At 29.8% G+C, this 17,318-nt stretch overlaps 1 long non-coding RNA gene across 1 annotated transcript; it reads left to right on the top strand.

Annotated features, from left to right (window-relative positions):
* The first annotated feature begins 10,144 nt into the window (after nucleotides 1-10,144).
* Nucleotides 10,145-16,449, top strand: LOC129951895 (uncharacterized). The gene is made up of 2 exons (XR_008782251.1): nucleotides 10,145-10,237; nucleotides 15,964-16,449. It is a non-coding gene; the product is annotated as an uncharacterized LOC129951895 (long non-coding RNA).
* The last annotated feature ends 869 nt before the right edge of the window (nucleotides 16,450-17,318 follow it).

The raw sequence follows: 17,318 nt of genomic DNA, 5'->3' as shown, positions 1-17,318 counted from the left end.
TGAAAAGTAATTTAAACAACCACAGTACTGTTAATTCACTGCAATATAAAACATGAACCAATCTAATAAATGACCCGCCTTTGGTGGTTTTATTTTATTGATTATATTGATTAAATATCTTACGTCAGTTTCTCTTGCACAAATTCAAAGGTGTTGGTCAACATTACTATTAATTTTTTTTCCGATCCGAACCATGATAATGATCTCTCATAAAAGTTAAACAGCATTTAATGTCTGTTTTTTTTTTAAGTTAATTTATTCATAAGTTACTCAAAAAATTAAATCATATGTTCAACATGAGTAGATTTGTTAATTAAAAGGAAGAACACGAACAAAACTAATTTCAAGTTAAACTTAACTTTAACACAAAACCCATCATTCACATTGTATTGGGAATAAATTAAAAAAATATTCTAATATTAACCCCAAAAACCTTTGCAAATAGAGTGGATAAGTCTACAGCTTTCAGATAATGCAATCTAATAAAATTTTATAATGATTTATTGTTTTCCACAAGAATACATTGTTTTTTTTTTTTTGAAAGGCATTACTCCATTAAAATATGTGCAAAGTAAAAATATGAAGCAATTTTAATTTATAACATCATCAATGCGGCACATTAAAATAATTGCAATAGCAGCGGCGGAGCTTCCATCCACTTCCATCAGACTTTAATTGTGAAGACCGAAATTGGAGCTGCATATAGAAAGGTTCACAAAATATAACAAAACAAATATGTAATTTTCTTGAAAAATGAGGAAATTAATTTTCCTGAGAAAAAATGCAACTACAAAATCAAGTACTAAACGTTGTTGCATGAATTCACTCATATGGCCAAGTTTAACAATTATAAAAGAATGCGGTGTCTATGTCTGGATTTAAAGTTAAACAATATAATTTCTACGTGTAAATGTTAAATGACATTTAAAACTTCAAAGTCAATTATAGCTTAGAGTCCCACACAAAGAAATGTTTGGATTAAGTCGTGTTTGCACTTATAACTTTAACTGTCAAAAGCTATAAAGATTTTGACATAAGATTCAACGCAAGCAAGAGTTTACTTTATTGTTTTAGAACTTCTCTTTAATTCTGAAATAATTTCAACAATATTTTCAAATTGTTTTATCTGTATACAACATTTTAAAAAATGATTCTTCACTCAATTAATTCAGGATAACTGAACAAAATTTCGAAATATACTTCAACGATTCTGACTTTTGAAAAACAACTTATTACATTCAAATCTCTCAACTTTGTGTATGGTTCCATAAAATGCTCTTCTTTTACATCGCATGTTAAAATCTTATGTCATAGTAATGCAACTTTCGTACGATGACAATTTTTGACATAAAATGGCTTCACATGAATATGTCACACTTAAGCTATGTTCATACGAGCATACTTTGAAACACGCAAAGAGGAACACTTTCGATTTCATATACGAGTAGTTCGAATCAAAAATAAGTTACTAAGTCAGTAAGGAATTAATTTGCAATTAAGTTGATTTTGCAAACTTAATGAGAAAATAATATACATTTTAAAAGGTTTGAGTTATTTGTGTATCTCTTCTTCTATTTTCTGGCGCTACTATTTACATAATTTGATTGTTTCTATGACATTAAATTGACAGATGACAGATATGTAGCTTGAAGCATATTGATCTATCTCTTGATTTTTTATTGCTATTTAATTAATGATAAATTTGGTAAAAAAAAAAGAAAAGTCACCACCATAATAAACGACAAGATTTCTATTGATAACTTATTGACCATTTAAAGATATTGGGAGGTAGATAGGTGTCTACTAGGTGCTGTAGCTGATCGATAGCTATTATTTCACCAGGTGGTCTTTATGCGATTTTGCCGCATTCCATTTCCATATCCAGAGTCAGAGATGTGCTATGTCACGTGCCTATGTTAGATGATGGATAATACGAGTATAAGATTCACTCTTTTGCCAAACGAGTAATTTTGCAAGACTTTGAATTTTTTATAATTGCATTAGATTGTCACTTAATAGTACCATATTTGTTTTACCTACATTATATACTTTTTTATTGCTTCGACTAATTACCGACGTTATAATAGGAATTGATAAACTCGTATACGCGGTAAATGATCTTCGATTGGTTTGGAAGTATGATGATTGATGTATTATACTTTGTATTCAACGAAACTTCATAAAAATAAATATGTGAAGTTATTTTCATGAAAAAAAAGTATGTTTGTCTGTTGAAAAAAATTCAATGAAAATATGTATTTAGTGTTGTTGTAACAAAATGGAAAGCTCTGTAGGTTTGAGATTTGTGACCTGTCAAGGTATGCTTTAATGTCCCTAATTCCAAAAGGCACAAATCTGTAATCATTACATTTCTTGAACATGAAAAATGTATAAGCTTTTTTGTAAATTAGCTCTTACTTGAACTGTAAAATAAGTTAACAAATAAAAAAAAGAAGTTAAACTAAGGCCAAAAAAACGCGGATGTAAAACACAATTTTGACTAAGTTTGTTTTTTACATATGAGAAATAAACAATTTGAGACAGACATTTTAAAACAGTTCCAAGTGACATAAAAATACAAGAATCACAAAGAAGCATGTTAAATGCAATTATTTGTTCTTTTTGGCAAAGGGTTAGTTTTATCAAGTGGAGTATTTTTAAATAGGTCCAAAAGTGGTCTCGATTTTTCTTTTCTTGTCTTTAATCATCGAAAATATCAAAAACGGTCATTTGTTAACAGCATAGATTTAAAGTTGAAAATCAGTAAGATTGCCCATTATTGAAGCCAAAATTAAATTTTTTTCTTAATTTATTAGAGCCAAATAAGAAAATTAAACTGAAATTACAAATTTTATTGACCCCAGGTTAAACTAAAATGAGAGACAGGAGAAATCCCTATGTGAAAGGTAATGGTTTATAAAGTCTAATGAATAAGGTTAAACCGCAATTTGCTTATACCAGTGATTTTAATGATCCTAATACTTGAAAACGCAGTACCCGTGACATCATGGATAGTACGTTGGACTGTTATTAAGGACCTTACTTTGAGTAAAAATAATAAAGGATATCGATATTAAATTTCTTTCAAATTTTCTAATAAATACAAAAATAAATAAACTAGTAAAATAGATTCAGGGCCGAAAGGCATTAGTTTTAAGTGTTATAGTTTAACTAATGGTGTCGGTATGGGACCATTAAGTTAGCTGTAAGTTATGGATAATCAAGCTAGTTATATGAATTCTTGTCTATCTTAAAGATAGGTTTAAGAATGAATTAATAAAAATGAATTAAAAAAAAGTACGTTGGACTGTCGTGGCAGAGGTCTTGGGTTCTATCCCTGAATGTGCCATGTTTTTTTAATGGTTATTCTTGTTATGAAAAGTGGTTTCTCAAATAAGCCATTCGGATTCGACTTGAAACTGTAGGGTCCCTAAAACCAAAAGAATTACCTAAAAAAATATTCATCATAGAGTTGGTTTTGTTTACCATGAATTCTGTATGATTAACTAAATTAAGCTTGGAACCAAAAATTATTCCAAACTCTTTTTTTATCAAGGATATGATTTTGAATATTATGATCGTAGAGGATAAATAAGAATTGACGGGTTATCGAAAAACACCGACATTTAGAAATATTTATATATGGCACCAATTAGGAATATCATTTTGACGATGTTTACAATATGTCAAATTTTATACACGTTTATAAAGTTATAAATTTTCCGCAGACATAAGATGCATTAACTATGCGAGGAAATCAGATACATCATTTATAAAAATAAGGAACATAATTGGACCTAAATGACTCCCTTGCCGAACGACCGAAGTTACTGAAAAAAGCTTAGAAATATTCAAATCAATGCAAACAAGTTGACTGTGTCCAATAAGATATGCTGTCAACCATTTTAGTCTGGTGTAATGAAAACTTATGTTTTCAATTTTCTTTGTTGGACTGTTATGCCAGAGGTCTTGGGTACAAACCCTACCTGTATCATCTAAAGTTTTTTTTTCATTTGTACTGCCTTTTGCAAGGAATTGACAAATTCTCAAGAGTAATTCTTGTCATGAAAAATGATTTCTCAAATAAACCATTCGCATATGGCTTTAAACTGTAGGTCCCTTCGATCCCTGCGAAAATAACCCGCAAAGAGAAAAAAGGGTGATTTTTTAGCTATTATCTTTTCGGCAACTCTGGTTTAAACAGCTGACGCTCATCTCCAGTTTTGTTTCACTGTCAAAAATCTTCAATTTGGTCTGTAATTTAACTATGAATCGTCTTACAACCGAACAAAACTTGCAATTTACTGAACTTTATTATCAAAATGCGTGCTCCGCAATCGACCCATTGAAGCAGATATTCGCATCAAATTTACATTGTTGGACATTAAACCACCAACACGCTTGCGTAGAGTGTGAACTGAAGAAAATATCGCAGCTGTATCGGCCAGTGTTAATGATGACCATCAATAATTATCGACTCGTCGCCGTTCGCGGTTGGGGCTCTGATACTCAACAACGTAGAAAATTTTGCGGAAGGATTAAGGTGTGATGCCTTTTCAAATACAACTGTTGTAAAAATTGAAGCCAAACTACCTACTGCAACGTAAAATTTTTGGTGAATGGGATGTTGGAATTGGCCGAGGATCCACTTTTTGCCTAAAAATTGTGTTCAGGACAAAGTTCATTTTTGTCTCAATGGACACGTAAATAAGCAGAATTGTCGATTTTGGAGTGAATATCAGCCATAAGCATTCAAGAGCTACAAATCGGTGAATCGTAACGTACCTGTGTTTTTTGTGGGGTTATCTTAAAACTCATGTCTATACAGAAAAGCCCGCTTCAACTGTCGCATTGGAAGACAACATTGAAGCGTGAGATACCGGCCGAAATGTTTAAAAGAGTATGTCAAAATTGAAATAAGCGGATGGACCATTTGAGGCGCAGTCAAGGTCAACATTTGCATAAAATAATTTTCAAACTTAAAATTGTATGGACGGAACTATCGATTCAAATAAAGATTTCATGCGGTTTTCTCAAATGTATGTGTTTTATTTTGTAAACTTTTCTTTAGATTTTAAAAAGTCGCCTTTTATTTTTAAATAAATCACTCTGATTATTAACAATTACCGTAAAAATACATTAATTAAATCATTAAAAACTGCTGTTTTGAGTTCAGTATTTTGAAATCAAATCTAACATGAAATAAAGTTTTAGTTATGTAAAATTGTGTAATTATGTTTCAAAATACACTAAATTATAATTTCTTGCTGGAGAATTAAAAATGTCTTTTGTTTAACAAAGTTCAATTTTGCTTGCAATAAATAAAGTTTTTTTTTGTATTCACAAGCACTCAAGGGGTTATTATTACCCTTTATATGTTTATATTTAAACACAGTGCGAGCTTTAGGAAAATAGGGAAGGATTTAAAAGGAGATACAGGTGCACATTGGTCTTAAAGTTCTGAACATCAAAATGGGAGGGAAAAACAGAGTTGGCCAAAGCATTAAATAATATATATAATAATATAATAATCTCTGTACTTAACAGTACGCCCGAAATTGAGCTCAAGGGTAAACTGATGAGCATTCCTAGAAGTGCGAGTATTACGGCTGAATTGCTTAAGGGGCGAAATGCAACTGGCAAATTCGACAGAACATTGTTTATAAAAATATCTATAAAATAACGAAAGGCATAAAACATTGAGACGGTGTTCTAGCGATGTAAATGTTTCGATTATAGTTCTTTTTTTTCATTTTTAAAGCCCTTTTTTGAATTCTATCTAAGAGATTTAAATTTGTTTTGGGGGCACCTGCCCAGATATGCTAATTATATTCAAGCTTTGGACGGATAAAAGCTTTGTAGATTATAGCCAGATCAGAAGGGGTAAAAAATTTCTTGCATCTTTGAAGAAATCCTAAGCATCTGGAAGCATTTTTGGCGATATCGAATATGTGATCATTCCATAAGAGGTGATCTGTGATATTTAGACCAAGTACTGAAAGTTGATTAGTTTCCTGGATGCAAGTGCCGCTCATGGATAGCGGCATCGGGGGTGGGTTACGCTTTAACGACAGGAGGCAGCATTGAGTTTTCGAAGCATTAAATTCTACACGGTTTTTGATTCCACATTGAACAATGCTGTCAAGATCAGAATTTAATGAGCTTATCATACACTGCCGTTGAAACTCCACATTTGAAGGACAAGGATGTGAATCTAGAAACGAATATGAAAAGCTGAGGGTACTGTCGTCGGCGAAACAGTTTAATGGATTAGAAGTGACAGACAAGAGATCGTTTATGAATATAAGGAAGAGAGTCGGAGACAAAACGGAGCCCTAAGTTACACCAGCTATTATTTTATGAATTTCAGACTTGAAACTATCCAATACAACTTGTATTGAACGGTTAGAAAGGTAATTTCTAATCCAACGAAGAAGAGACTCATCAATACCAAAAGCACGCATTTTCGATAAGAGAGCTTGGTGCCAAACTCTATCAAATGCTTTTGAAATATCAAGTGCAATAATCTTACTTTCTCCAAAACGATGTAAAGATTTGATCCACTGTTCGGTGAGATGAACCATGAGATCACCAGTGGACCTATTGTTACGAAAGCCATACTGTCGGTCATTAAGAAGCTTCCGTTCTTCAAGATATTTCTTAAGCTGAAAATTAATCAGCGTTTTCATGACCTTAGAAAGAAGGGACGTAAGTGCAATTGGACGATAGTTTGAGGGAGAGGAGGATTCACCTTTTTTAGGGACAGGCTGGACAAATGCAGTTTTCCATCCACTCAGGAAGAGACCCGTAGAATAGGACAGATGGAAAAGCTTACGCAGTGGTTTTGCCAGCGTTGAAGAACACCTCTTCAGAAGAATAGGGGGAATACTATCAGTTGATGCTATTATTGTAAAAATATTCGAAAAAATAGGATTCTATTTTTTGTTTTTGTTAAATTCTGCCAATTAAATATTTAACGATGTAAGAAGTTTCAACTAGAAATCTTTATTAGTTTCTTAATATAGTCTAGTCTATAATCAATATTTACTATTTTGAAAAATATTTTTAGTTTAATTTTGTAATGTTTTTATTTTTTTGTATGCAAATGATATTTTTTTAACTTTACAAAGAAACTTAAAGAAATATCAAAATTTTCAGTTATAAAATCGGTTATAAAATCGGAAAGCAGGAAGTTAAACATTTATTTTTAAACAACTGGTAAAAATGCAGTCAGAGTCAGAGGCCTTTGTTTCGAAATTTCCTTTTAATTGTTTTTTTGATAAGTTTTCTTTAAAACTCATTTGCACAAATCCAGTTTTTAAAGGCTATATATCAGTGGAAAAATTAAGCCCCAGAGCTTTTATTGTTAAAATCTTAAGTAGTTTTATAATTTGGTATCAATGAAAAGTTATCGATTCAGTTGCCAAACAGAGAATTTCATTATTGTGGAATGGGATGATTAACTAATATTAAAAACAAATATCAATTTTGTTCAAGTGTTACATTTTGTATCTAATGGCGTTTGTTGAAAAAGCATAATCAATTCGATTGTTATAAGCATTGTAATATTTATTTTAACAAAAGTTTTAGACCAACTTAAGGTGTTTGGTCTCATTCCATTTAAATACATAGAAATTAACTACAATAGAACATGATTATTTCCTTTGAACTATTAAATTATTTTCATAATGTTAGATTAACTTAAAATAAACCCATTAATGTTAAATCAATGACTTTTATTTCCCGATTAATCATTTTTCAAATGACTCTTAAGAAAAACACTCTTCAACAATAAATTAAACCACAAGTGATGATATTAAATAACCATCACTTCCACTTCCATAGGTAAAAACCCAGTAGCTTAAAAAATCATGTCTTTTAACCACATAAATCAATGTAAAAAGAATTCAATATCAGCTACAAAGAAGTTCCATAATAACAAAATGAACCAACATTTTGTTTGCATTTATGTTTGCGTGATAAATGTAATCTTACAACAATCACTTCCCCAAAATAAGAAGAAAAATAAAATTGTATCAAGTTAAAAGCCTATACCTTTACCTACACCTAAACCCTGCTCTTATTTTGTTGCAAAATATTGTACAGGTAGGTAAAGATACCTAAAGGCTGTAAAAGTCTATAAGATCCTCATGAGATGGTAACTGAATTATCAAGTAGATTTTTCACTCTATCTGGATTTTATACAGAAAACTGCATTTAACCTTCCGTCATGTTATGTGAGCAATATTATTTATTTTCCTTGTGGCTGTCCCATATTTTAAGAGTAAGTTTACTTATAATCAAAACGGTAATGTTACTTTTCAACGTTTGCAATAAAAGCAATATGTTTCATACTTAAAGTTCCAAGTTTTTAGAAAGGATCTGAAATTTTATTTCGTTTTGCTAAGTTTTATTTAAAAAAGGGTCACTTATTTTTTCCCAAGTTGGTAGCCCTGACATTTGACATCTGTCAAACTCAGCTGTCATTTCAAGTGTCATAATATTAGATGAAGGTTTACCGTTTACGATTTAGAATAGCTGGTTGAACACTTGAGTAATGCGATCTGTTGATTTAAATTACAGTAAAACACTTTCAAGGCAACCCAGAATTGGTTAATCCTGGAACAATGCATTGGTCTGAAATTTGCAACTTTAACTCCCAAACTATGTTTATGGGAATAAGAAAGTGTTACAGATTTATATTTTGAAGCAAAAATGTGTAAAAAGAAAAATTAATAGGATGGAATATGCGGCGTGGTGTTTAAGTGGATCGACTGTGAACGCGTCGAAATAATTTTCGGTAGTCACGCAAATAATTTCCTTAAAAATGTTTTTTCTTTGCATTTTTTATTTATTATTTTATTTAAATTGTGATTATGATTATAATTCACAGATAATGATATAATTGAAAATTTTATAATCACATCGCGTCGTTCGTCGCTCGTTGCGTTCCTATACAGAGTTCGCACATTTACCCACAATTCACGCAAAAAGAAAAGAAGCAACGGTAGCGTACGTTAGCGTCAGCGGCACCTATTTCAATTAAGTGCAACTTTGTTGCATAATTTCGAAACAGACGACACGACGCTTGACGACGTCTTTGGTGGATCATTTGGGTGAATGTACATAATATGACCATCATCGTTTTAGATATTTGCACATTTCCAAGAATTTCCAATTTAAAAACAAAACTAAAAATATTTCAAATAGCTTTTCAATAATTGTAAATTCCAAAATGGTATGGATCATAAAATGTGTTCCATTTTTGATGTCACAAGGACAGATCTTAAAAGCTGATAAATCTTACTTGGGAGTCAATTCGACTCCCATGCAATCAATATTTTTTCAGGGCTACATCAATCCTTATCCGTATGCAGCTAATGTCACCGAATCTTTGGTATTCAACCCCACAAAGACAAGGTCTAAAAAGTCCAAGCGTACTTCAACTTAACTTCTAAAGTATGTACTTACAAAGACACAAATGTTGATGAAGTTGTTGCTAAATTAGTAGTTAGCCAGCTGTGTTTTTGTTGTTGTTGTTTAAAGTTTGATTACTTTCAATGAATTCAATTCGGTTTTGTGTACTACAAGACTACCTACAACCTCCCATGCCGGCAGCGGTGGTGTGGAAAACAGCTGGCTGGCTGCTGAATGCCACTGACGACGACGAAGACACGAAGCTACTGACGGAGCGGCGGCAGCACGCGTCTCATAGTTCCTATACTAGGTTTATGCGGTTGTGTGTCATTTGTGAACTTTTTTTTGGAATATAAATACAGATCACCTAGTTTGTTTGGTTATCAGTCAACATTTGGTGGTGACTTGTAACGGTTTTCTCGTTAAGCTATTCGGTTATTGTATTCGTCTCAGTATTTAAAGTTTTATTAAAACCCCTGGATTATAAACATGGTTGCCCTTAAGATTTTTGTAAGTCTTAAAATTTGGTTTCCTTTTTTCCAAAAATTTAATTTTAAATATAAAAAAGGACACAAAATATGAAAAGTGATGTGAAGAATTCAAATAAGTGAGAAAAAGGACATTTTAAAATTGAGATTTTTAAATTTTGAAGTGACTTCTAAGTGTTAAATTAAAAAAACAATAGTGTAATTTATTTTAAGTGAATATTTTGTATGAATTTAAATAAAACAAATACTTTTTTGTGTATTTCGTAGGTTTTCCTTGCTACCATTTGTGCTTTGGCCTACAGTGCACCACACCCAGGATTTTTGGGAAAACAGTGAGTATTTTTTTCTCAAATACTAAATTTTAAACTTTTTTCAAAGTGTGAACTGAATAATATTGAAACAAAATTTTAAAAGGGTTTTTTTATTTTAAGGAACATTACTAAGAAAAAAACCATTTGAAATCAGAATTTTTGTTGTTAATTTGTTTTTAAAAACTTTAACTGATACAAAATTTGAACAAAAAAATCTATCGAAAAAAAACTTTAAAGACATTTTCTAGACAAAACTCTTTGTGTCAACAATTATAAGGACACTAATTGTGACAAAAATTGTTATTTAATCCTTATTTTTTCGAAACCGTTAAAGTTTGATTTAAGAAATCTTTGGGATTAAAACTTTTTCGTACACTGCGTAAATTTATTCTCATAAATTAATGAAAACATCACAAATCAATTAAAACAAAATTAAGAAATGTTTGCTACTGAAGTCGCACAAATATGTCAGTTTACAGAATTCTATCAAATAAACATTTAAATATTTCTTTCTGTATACTCGAAAATATTCAAATTCAGTTCTTTTTGATATCGAGTCTTTAATGAAAAATAAATAAATAAAATAAATAAATTTAATATCAACTTTTTACGTAGGGCTAAAATCATTATCATATCTTATGGTTCTTTTTTAAGAATACATTTATTAAAATAATTGTGAGAAATTCATAAGTTAATTCACCAAAATTGTATATATACTCAATTAAGTAAAGTAAATTTCCTTTTTTAATCGTAGTTATAAATATCGTTTAAAAATAAAACTTCTTGGAATAAATTGGTATTGGTATACATTTTAAGGTTATGTGAAAATTAAAAGACATGAACGAATTATTCAATACAAATATTTGAGCTTTGAATTATGGAACAATATAAAATTTTGTTGCACCTTTTCCTTGCAAAATATTTAAATTAATCTGTTTTTAATTATCAAGAGAAACAGTCTTATTTTTGAGCATTAATTTCTCTTTATAAAAAATGTTTTCCAGCGCTGTTTTTTTTTTGAATTAAATTTTATGAAATTTGTATGATTACAAATATTTATTTGAAAATTTTCGTTCAGAATTAACTAATTTGTGTCATAGAAAGTGAAAATATCGTAAATTTTAAAATTTGGATTTGTTGAAACACAATTTCAACAAATGTTTGCCGCTGAATTGTTTGCTCTAAAGTCATTATTTATGTTATTTACAGTCTTGTACTAAATTAAGGGTTTTTTTTATTATAATCATAAATATTGAATTTATTTTTGATACCGAGTCTGAAGTAAAAATAAAATACCGTCTAGAAAATTGTGTTAAAAATTGTTGAGGAATTGTAGTAGAAAAAGAAAATGTGTTAAATAAAAATATTAGCAATTATTTTCTTACGTCAAGCTTAACAAATTTTCACTTTGTATGATTCTTTTTTTAAACTTAATTTATTAACATTCTAATTGCTTATGATGAATGAATGAATAAATACAACAAACTCATTTAAGTGGAGTAAAGGTCTTTTTTTCTAAATAGTAATTTATTATAAGAGTATTTTTAAAAAAATTCTCGAGTTATGTAAAGAAAACATGAAAAATTATAGATTTAGTTAATATTTCATATTTTTTAAAACGATTTCAAAAACATACACTTTATTTCGAAAACTATGCCAAATTTTAAGCAATATTTCGCAACACACAAATTTAAAAAAGGGAAATATCAAATTTAATTTTTATGGATTTCTCAAATGACATTCCAAACAAAATGTCTATTCTTAAATTGTGAATAGAAACATTTTTAAATTGAAATTTTAAAAAACTTAAATATTAAAAATATTCACTTAGAGACATTTTGTAAGCAAATATCAAATATATTTATAATAATTTTAGATTAATTATTTTTTATAAGAACGATTTTCACAAATGTCTGCTACAAAATTGTCTGCTATCGTAAGTTTAGGTTTTTAATTTATGTTTTATATTCAATATACCTAAAAAGAATAAACGTATTATCTGTTAGTACATTGCCAGAGGTCTTAAGTTCAATCTCAGCAAGTGTCACTAATCCTTTAAGAGTTATTCTTGTCAGAAAAAGTGCTTTCTAAAATAACTAACCAAGAAGCTACAAAAAGTTATGTTTACAAATGTTAATTTCAGATAAATTAATTTAACGAAAAAAATAATGGCTTTAGTGTGGTCCAATAATTCTTTCATTTTTCTCATAAATGATAATAACTTTCAGTCTACGGTGCCCAAATTTAGTATTTAATTTTGTATTCAAATTATAAAATGAGATAAATGTTGTCTAAGCGTTAAGATTTGATAAACCATAACCAATTTTCTTGCTTTTCCTAATTTCTGATATAAAGGAAGTTATTTTAAAGGGTTCCATTAACGAAAGGAAAATTTTGATGTTTCTCGACGTTTCAATGTCCCTAGAATCTTTGTGTGTTTCGGGATACCAAATTTTGTCAGCCATACCTCGAATCTGCCGGAACGTCGAATGTTTTGTGATTGACGATGTTATGATAAATTGATAATTTACTACCTCAAAAATAATTGATAAATTCAGTATTAAAATTTGACATAAGATTAAATTGTTTGGAACATCGAAGTAGCAATTTTTTGAAAAATAATAACAATGTGAAAAAATCCTACAAAAAATTGTTAAAAGTACATTGACTTTAAGCTAATTTTAGTCAGTAAGAAATATAATTTTTAACATTTGATACAATTTTCAAATCCAATCCAAATTCTCTTTTAGAAATAAAACCTTTTAAAAATGATAAACATTTGAAGAAATTGGTATTCAAAAAGTCGAAGGTTATGCACAAATTATTCGGATAAATATTTGAACATTGAATTTTGATTCAAATGTAAAATAGCAAAGAAAAGTGTGGTATTCAAACTTTTTAATTTGAATGAAATGTTGTCAAATTATATTTTGTAAGACTTTAACAAATATCTTAAACGGGCACAAATGAGAATTTTTTGGTGTAAGTCACATTCCAGCCTGTTATTTTTTTATTCAAAAAGTACAAATAAGAAATATCTACTTTTTCAGAAATTTGTCTTGAGTAGAAATCGTTTAGTTTCAAGATTCAGGACCTGATGTTGTTTTGCATAATAATTTTACAAATTCAAATGTGAAGAAATTACATTTTCTAAAATATAATCGACAAAAGTAAAAATAAGTCTAAGAAATATGCTTGACTTTGTTGGAGACAAAAAATATGTTCTTTTAGAACCAAAACCGTACGAATTATAGTGTTGGTTAGGTTAGGTTGGAGTGGCTGTCCAGATGTCATTGACGCACGTATACCTCAAGGGTCCATTGTGATACCACTAAAGAGGTTACTCATGGGAGAGTAATGAACTTAAACAAACCATTTCGTACTTAATAAAATTAGAGAGACGTTTTGTGTCAATCATTGCCAGTTCACTGGTATTATCGAAGAAGCGATTACCGAGGAAGTTATTCCTTCTAATGGAGAGTGCTAGACATGTACATAGAAGGTGTTGGACCGTTTCCTCTTCCTCCTTGTCCATGCAGCTTCTATGGAAGTCATTTGTCTAGACCCCTAGCCTCAGAGCACGTCTCCCTATGAGGCAGTGTCCTGCTATTACTCCCATTGTAGAGCTTATACTTTGTCTGCTGCGGAATATCAAGCCTTTTGACCGTTTTAAGTCTATGCTTGGCCATATTTGTTTGGTTGCTAGGCAGGTGGTACTCTGTGACCATCTAGCATTTATTGATTCTAGAGCATATTGTTTGAGAAGATATTTGTATGTAGCAAGTGGTGTTCCTATGTTATGTTTTTGTCTAACATTAGGCAGAAGTGTTCCGTTTTTAGCAAACTCATCGGCTTTGCAATTTCCCGGAATGTCTCTGTGGCCTGGCACCCAAATGAGGTGAATATTAAGCTGTTCCGTCATCTCATTCAGAGATGATCGACAATCGTGGACTATTTGAGAGTTTGTGGAGACAGACGATTCGTATATCCTTGCAAGATATAAAAAATTATAGTGTAAACTATAATAATAATTTATATGATATAATTTAATAGTATAAAGAAAAGATCTTAAAAGGAAAATAAAGTTTTAACTTTTTTGACGAAATAGTTCAAAAGTATTTATTTAAAAATTTTGTCAATGTTTATAATTATGTATATTTTTGTTTGAATCAGTTTTAAACATATTTTGATATCCTTTATGGTCTATTGATTAAAATTTAAACGTTTTCTTGATAAATTAATTTATTGCTTGGGAAATCTAAAACAAAAATCTTAAGGAAAAAGGTTAAGAATTAAAATCAGAAGAGTAGTTATCAAATTATTTTGTATTGTATTACAACAAATATCAAGAATTATTTTCCTTATTATATTTATTTTTCTTCTACTATTTTTGCAAAATTATTTTCACAGTTTGAGAACTTATAGAAAATGTGTTTTATTTTTTCTCTTTTTTAATAAACACTTATACTTTACTAATAATTGCATGATTGTACTTTCACTTTCTATCATATTCAATTTGGTAATGTGTAGTATTAATTTTTCCGTTTCAATTATTTTATTTGTTGATAAAAATAAAACTTTTTATAACTTTTCTTTTTCATATTATTAACATTCATTTTAGGTGAACATATTTAGAAATAATTTATGAGCACGTAAATTTATGCCTATTTTTGTTTCTATTCCTTTAACTACAACAAAAAAGAATTTCCACTAAATAATGTTTATGCTTGCAAGTTTGAAATTAAAATTAAATTCAATTGAAAGAGTATTGTACTAAAATAATATCAGAAATGGAATAAAATAATAAAAAGTCCTTAAAGAAGGAAACTATCTAAGGTCATAATAGATGTTCCATGATTTTTATTCCTTAAATAAGTTTCTTTTTGCACTCCAACGGCATAAGCATTAAACTTTGAATAAAAAAAAACTATTTTTTGACCTAGTTTAGAAAGATTAAACACTAATTTTGTTGTCATATTCCTTCAACATAAACACCGCCCATGAAATCTAAGTTTCACAAGATTTCTGTTCATCTCTTTTAACAACAATCAATATCACATTAGTTTCTATTTTTGTCATTAATTTGACAAAGAAACGCATGGAACAAAAATAAAAACAATTACTTACTCGTGCAGCAATAAAACAACTAAAATTGTCTCAAATCCAATGGAATTTCTTGCCGCCAAAACCAAAAAGACACCGCACGCTTCATGAATGTCCAACTATGCGTAACTTAACTTAATATATATAAAGCAATTTCTATATAATTTGTTGATGCAGCGCCAAAATTGCGTGACACGTCCGTCGTCGTCTTTGTATCCTCACTCTCGGTTTCGATGTTGGTTTCGGTTTTATGAACTTATCACAATGTATAAAAGAAATGGCTTTACCATTTCCATCACCATCCCATCATCAACATCAAAATCAAAATCCACCCCCAGCATATCAATTGATGAAGAGAAGTGCCACCAATTGATGTGGTATGTGGTGCTGTTGCTGTTGCTGTTGTTGGTGATGAAACCGATTACAAACCTAATTACCTAAGCCATGCACATCTTCGATTTTCATGTTTCTATTTTATTGTTGTCTTTCTTTTCTTTAGTTTTGATAAAAAGATATAAATAAAATGCAATTTCACTTTCATTTGATTCAGTTTATCAAAAAAGTAAAAATAAATTAAATCTCATTTTTAATTCAATTCTTGTCTCATTATTTTTACACTTATTTTCCATTTTATATATTTTTAGTGAGCACCATATCGTTCATGTGCCATACAAAGTGCACACCATCCATCACCATCATGTACAAAAGGTTCCTGTCATCAAGGAGATCATAAAGGAAGTTCCGGTGATCAAGCATGTTCCGGTCTACAAAGAAGTTCATGTTCCAGTTTACAAGGAAGTCCATGTTCCCGTTCATGTTGAGGAACATCATAAAGAATCTTGGGCACCATCATCATCCGGCTGGTATTAAATAAAATAAAACATATCAAGAGTTGATAAGAGAAGAAATGATAAAAAGAAAACGAATTTATTTAGAACACAAATTGTACAAAAGAATTTTTTTTAATATTTTTTTTGTTTATTTAAAAAAAAGCTTTACTCATAATTGTTAAGTTTAGTTAAATGTTTTTTTGTTTGATTTTGATTTGTTTTATAATTTTATTTTGTGTACATACTCGTATGTAAATATTTAGATTTATAAGAGTTTTTTTACCATCCTGTAAAATGTTATCAACTTAAACAAGAATAAGAGACAATTTGATAATAATTTTACAATAAAAAAGATTGAAAAAGAAAACAAAACAAAAAACTTATTTGTTTCTTTTATAAAACCTGAGGAATCTTCTAATAGAATTTAAATAGTTGAACTGTGAATTAAACATTTTGGTAAGCATTTGGAGAAGATGTGACATACGTCTTAAGAAATTTATTGAAATGCATTTTACTGCCATTTTTCAACTTTTAAAATTCATAACACAATAAACTTGAGCAAAATTCTTAAATCTTATGTTCTTTGTTCTTATGATACTTTCCAACATAAGAAGCCAGTAAGAAAATCTGTTCTAATTGAGATGTGATTCGACACATATTTTTCAATTTATTGGTTGGTATCAAAAGAAATATTCATATGCAGTAAAACCCGCTTAAGAGAAAACCCAACATACATATATTAAAAACACGTTTTTTATCTCTTAGTACTTTTTGACCGATGTTTGTTTATATTATGCATGCACTTAAGGGGATATGAATACCTTTATAATGATTAAGCACAGTGCCAGCAATTAGGAAGGGACTGTAGGATTAGAAAGAAGAAACCGATGCACATTGCTTTTGAATGTCTGCACATTCGAATGAGAGGATATAGGATAGGAGTCTGGTAAAGCATTCCACATTCGTGTAGTGCGACTAAAAAAAGAATCTTTGTACTTTACAATACGTTCGAAATTGGACTCAAGGGAAAACTGATAAGCATTCCTAGAAGAACATGTATTATGGTTCAATTCTTTGAGGGGAAGAATGCAACTAGCTACTTCACTAGAGCATTCATAAGAGATACAAACGGTATAGCTAGATCAGAAGGGGTAAAAAAACTACTTTCA

Source organism: Eupeodes corollae, chromosome 3 (assembly GCF_945859685.1).
Source record: "Eupeodes corollae chromosome 3, idEupCoro1.1, whole genome shotgun sequence".
Lineage (NCBI taxonomy): Eukaryota > Metazoa > Arthropoda > Insecta > Diptera > Syrphidae > Eupeodes > Eupeodes corollae.
The sequence above is the reverse complement of the archived record's forward strand: the minus strand, read 5'-3'. Positions and strand labels throughout refer to the sequence as shown.